This window comes from Solanum pennellii, chromosome 1 (genome assembly GCF_001406875.1).
Source record: "Solanum pennellii chromosome 1, SPENNV200".
Taxonomy (NCBI): Eukaryota; Viridiplantae; Streptophyta; class Magnoliopsida; order Solanales; family Solanaceae; genus Solanum; species Solanum pennellii.
In genome coordinates this window covers 61,880,388-61,886,165 of record NC_028637.1, presented here as the reverse complement: position 1 = coordinate 61,886,165, position 5,778 = coordinate 61,880,388, and the positions used below count along the sequence as shown (strand labels likewise).

The 5,778-nt window shown below is 33.7% G+C and overlaps 1 long non-coding RNA gene across 1 annotated transcript; it reads left to right on the top strand.

Moving 5' to 3' along the window:
* The first annotated feature begins 1,566 nt into the window (after positions 1-1,566).
* LOC114076476 lies at positions 1,567-4,740 on the top strand. Its single transcript, XR_003577429.1, has 2 exons — positions 1,567-3,701; positions 4,534-4,740. It is a non-coding gene; the product is annotated as an uncharacterized LOC114076476 (long non-coding RNA).
* Positions 4,741-5,778: the final 1,038 nt, after the last annotated feature.

Genomic DNA, 5,778 nt, shown 5'->3' with positions numbered 1-5,778 from the left:
CATAGTAATTGATAAATGTGTGGCTCTAAGCATGACATAGAGGTACACCACTGCATGACCCTAAGTCTAAAATTCGAACTAGGTGTCTGACAATCTGGTGGAATAATGAGATGTCAAGTGAGTGTGAGAAAGATTTGAATAGTCCAGTATTTGTACTGAGCTAGAACTTGCCTGGTTAGTCCTGCTAAAAGTAAGCTGTAATAGACAATTAGGAAAGGATCATAAGGCCCTTGTTCAATGTAGCCCATTTTTAGCCTAAAAAAAGAAAACCAAATGAAATTAATCCTTCTTTGATCCAAATGATTTGAGCTTAAACTAGACCTTTCTTTTTCATCCCAACTGATCTTTTCTAAGAATAATGTGTTGGCCCTGGTCCCTCCATGGACATGTGCACCTCAGCTTATGCCAAAAGCATAAGTTGAGGGTGGCTAATGCAGTAAACAACCCTTTTTATGGCCCTGACCCAACTTTGGGTATTTTGTGCTTTGACTCATGGCAAAGCCATGACTTGAGGATGGCTATTATGAGGAATGCTCTTGAAAGTGGGGTTGAAAGAACAAAGACAGAGAAAGAACAAAAGTATAGTGACTCATGAATCAGTTCAAACAAAAGTAAAAAAAAAATAATAATACAAGAAATACAAGAAAGAAAAGAAGAGAGTCAATTACACAAATGAAGAAGGGAAAATAGCAAGGTGAAAGAATATGAGAAACTGGGAGAAATAAAATTATAAAAAAATGGTATGCTTAGCTGATATGTCAAGGATGGCAAAAGTCACTAAAGTATACCTAAATATATGTTGACACCCAATTTCGACCCTCCTCGGTATAAATTAGTTCTCGAGCTTCTTAAATTTTTCAAACAATTCAAAATAATTAGTTTTATAAATTTTGGGAGAAAAAATAATAATAATATATAAATTTTGCGTTATTTTGGATATTTTTGCCATTTTCTTATAATTTTTACATAACATAGATATAATTATGTATATAATTGGTACATTTTAAGATTATTTCTCAAAATATTTTAATATTTAGTAAGTATTCTATTAAACTAATTCAGTTTAAATTATGGTTATATTTTAAATCACTATTTTTACAAATAAAATAATTATATTAATAAAATAAAGAAGCTCGCTGATTAATTAATACTAATTCGCTAATTTATGATTTAGCCAAATTTATTATCCTAACTCAATTTGGCTATTTATTAAATTAACCCATCTTATATTTCCAACTCAATTCAATTTTTGGGCCTATTCTTCAATTGTGAGCCCACTCCCTTCTATTCCCTTTCCAAGGTCAACTCTATTTATTTTAATTTCCAGCCCATTTTTAAATTCCCAGGCCCAACCTTTGTTTCCCTCCTCTTCCTCTCTAACCAAATTCCCTTTAATTCCCAGGCCCACTTTATTTATTTTAATTTTCAGCCGACCTTTAATTCCCAACCCACTCCTAATTCTCCAATGATCCGGCCCATTTCTCATTCCCAGCCCAACCCCAATCTCCTTGTCCAGCCCAACACTTTCTCCCAAACCCGTTATTCCTTCTTCCTCTTCACGACTTCTGTGTTCATGCAGCCGCGCATTTCCAAGAAAAAAAAAAAGAACAACGCCCTCCTCTCTGTTCTTCCCTCCCTCGCGCGTGAGTCTCTTTTTATCATCGATTCCACTACGTTTCGTACATTTTTTTTAGAGAGGGCAGAGATTTGTACAAGAGAGCAGCGATGTGGCGAAATCTCAGGACCCCTCTCGTCCTCGAGGGGGAATCGAACGGCTATTCTTATCTTTCCGTTAAAGAATCGTACGAATATCGTACTGGTGACGTTTTCAGCCTTATCCTTTAGGGGGATTCCAATTCGAAACGGGGGGCGAAATAACGAATTTGCCCCAGCCTTCTTCTGATTTTCCCCCGCCATCGTAACCCGAAAACCCTAGTAATTCCCCCTATAAATACCCTTCTCCCCAATGGTTTTGGAGGTGTGGAATTTTGGGATTGGATTTTTGATTTCTTAGTTTAAATTTCGGGAAATATTTTATCTTGGTTGAGAAGATTCCTGGTGAGAAATACTCATAACACACAAAGCGGATACCGAGAGGAGTGCATACACACAGAACTCTAGCTCGATTTGAGGTCTAAGATTCGTCTTCCCAGCGTCCGGTTTGTTTCTTTCTACTTCGAAGTTTTGTAGCAAAGCCATCACCTCCTCACTCGTGTTGTTCTATTTCGCTTCTCCGAAAAGGTAACATTTCTTCCTCGACGACATTCTTTTCATATTTTGGTCTTCCAGTGTTAAGAATCACTGTTTTTTTGTGGTTGGTTGGTAGACGTGTGTTGCTGAGTTTATAATGTCCTAGTGTGATCCAGTGACTTGGTTGAGCTGAATCATTTGATATTTGCGTATATTGTTGTGGTTTCCCTGTTCCTCTCTTCAAGTGGCTTTGTCATTTGTCCTTTTGTTTGCTGGTTCGATGCGGCAGTTCATTTAGTTTCATTCTCATTTTTCTTAAGCACCATAGAGTGTTATTCACTTGATCGTTTTTCTTTGAAATTAGGGCAGACCTCAAACTAGTTGGTATGAAGGACATTCATCATTCTATTTCTTGTTTGATTGACATAGTAGATGGTTTTCTTCATTTTTTTATTCTTTTCTTAACCTTAGGATGGTTGTATAATACAATATGCTCTGTTCGAAGTTGAATCTTTGCTTCTATTTTGTTTAAGTTTTGTCAAATCTTAACCATTTTAGTTGAGTTTGGGGAATGTAAGTTCATTACATTTTGCTCAAAGATTCATAATGCAATCCTAGTCCCATGTTTGGCCTTAGTTTCATGATGTTGTTTCATAGCTTCCCTTTTAAAGTTTCGGATGCTTAGATAAATCACAGTGGGGTGAGAATTGTTTTCCACCTAGGTTTATTTTGTTGTGATTTGTTCATCTCTTCCTCTTCTAATATGTAAAGCGGCATGTTGCCTTTTCCACTTGGCTCTTGATTCAATTTCTTCATCTGCATATTGGTATTAATAAGTGTCTCTTTAATCGTTGACTTGGCTTGGAAGCGATATTGTCATCTTTAAACTGCATGGGTGGTGTTTCCAACTGTAGCAAGTTCTTTTTCTCATTGTTTCTCCCCCCTAACTTCCAATGGCCTGGTCATTGATGTCAAAGAGAGGAGCTACTGCTAATTAACTGAACATGTAAGGTTAAATCTCCTTATTTCATCCCGTTTTATTTTATTCCATCTTTTGTTGTATCTATTTATTTTATTTTTATGATAAGTTAGTCACTAGATTGTGTGTTGTGGAAGCTATATTTCCTCTTTGATGCTTTTCCATTTGTCGTTGATCATTATGTGGTGTATAGGTGAAGACTATCTTTCGTTTCGTTTTTAATATCTCTATCTTGTTTTATTGCATGTGAAAATTCTTCTCGAGTCCTCATTGGACTTTGTTCCGTCTCGCTGCACTTCCTCATCGAGCCATAAAGGCTCAGAACATCTTCGTCGAGTCTTAGATTGCTTCAAAACTGGAATACAGATCGAAATATGGCAATATGTGTTGCTGGAAATTACAGTTTGCAGATATTGAGAAGCTGTATACCAGCTATATACACAGTTTATACCATGATATACAGGTTGAAATGTGTACAGGAGGCCAAAATTTGAAATCTGGCTTGATAGCAGTGAAAATACGCTGCTGAAAGGTAACTTTCAATTTTCGAAAGTTGAAAAACATGCTGATATACAACCTGTATACACTAATATACAGACGCACTATACCATAAATAGGTGTAAAAAATGCGAATTCCAGGTTAACGTACAGGGACGTCAAATTAAGGTAAAATACAGGAATAGTGAATGAATACATGCATAGGATACAGCCTGTGTACATTGGTATACACCTTTGGTCAGCGATATACAGTATTAAAATGGTATAAAAAAACAGTACAGGTACAAATACGCCGAAATAATATGAAAAATATAGGGGAATAGCGAGAATTGCGTATTAAAACAATATACAGAGCTCAAACAGTCCAAAACGAATTGGATATATACAATATACATCATTTGTATACTTTAATTTCTTTTTTAGGGAAATGGGCCAGGGCTCTTTCAGCAAAATTTTGATATGCCCAAAAGGCCACAAATATTTTTTGCAAGATTTAAATTTTGTAAAAATTTAAGGAATCTCATAGTGTAATTCAATAATTTCATTCTGTCCCGACAAATTTAGTATTTACAAAAAATCCCTTAAATTTGTTGAGCCGTGATACTTTAGACTCTAGTGATACATGGTAAATGATACATGGTAATTTTAAACTGTTGAGAAAAAAAAGGGGAAAAAACGGTATAGTTAATGTTGTTAATAAAACAGCTAAATTTACGGTAACATATCATTAATCAACATAAAATCAGCACTTAATTGGATATTAATTTCAAATTTTGAAAAACAAAGATTATATCATCTATTTTGAAAACAATTTTTTTGAACAATCTGTTAAATTTCGAACTACAGTAATTTTATTGTTGTTACAGTGGATTTTTCAAGATGAATACTTCGATTTTGATGAGACATTCCGGAATTTGGGTGAACAAATTGCAGAATGAAAGTTACAAAATCGACGGAATCGTTGTTGGAGATTCAATTTCGTATCTAATACATGTATCAGAAACGTCGACTAAACAATATACACACTGATTCTATATGTATCATCAAGTACAGTTGATGACACATTTATTAAACTTAGTGAATGATACATTATAACAATTTTCAAAACATGTATCAGTACATCAACTAAACAACTAATACCTTACTGATACATGATATCAGTTTTCAGAAATTCATATTATATGCAAAACATGTGATACATATCTACTACATGTATCAGTGAATTGACTAAACACTGTACACACTGATTCTATATGTATCATCAAGCACAGTTGATGACGCATTTACTAAACTTATTGAATGATACATTATAACAATTTTCAAAATTTCATGATACATATAAAATATTATGATACACAACAAATTCATGTATCAATTCACCATCTAAAATACTATACACACTTATTCAAATGTATCGGCAAGCACACTAGATTCCTTAAAATTTTTACTAATTTCAGCAAACAGTTTTAAGTACCAAAATACTAACCCCAGACAATGTAGGCCTAACAAACTTACTCTTTGAGTCCTGTTTGGCCTTATGCAAAGTTGATGCTAGAGGAAGAGGAAGGGGAAGTGGTAACTGGGCGAATGTATTGGGATGAGATGAAGATTGTCTACTTGTTTTTATCACCTTAACTTCTTCTAAGGCAAGAGGCACTGATTCTTATGTTTTTGGTGTGTAAGCAAGCAAAAAATATGAAAGTAAGAATAAAACGGTAGAAAGATATGCAAGTTATCCTGCTTCCTGATTTTTTGAATTTTGAAATTCAAAATTTCAAAATTTGGTCTTTTATTTAAAATTAATTAAATTTAATAATTCAAAATCAAAAAGCTGATTAAAAAATTGAGTGTTTAAATGGATAAAATTTAAAATTCAAAAACTAATTTAAGAGGTTGAGTGTTTTAATGGAGAAAAAATAGGCATTAAAATTGGTAAATGTGTATTATAGGAGAGAGAGTGTAATGTATCTAAAAAATTACACTAAAATAAAAAAAAGGGAATTATGTAATATTTAAAAAATGTAGGGAAAATTAGAGAATATAAAAATTATAGTTGTGTATTTAAGTTATTTTTCCTTAAATTTTTGAGAAGGGCCCAAACCTAATTAGCA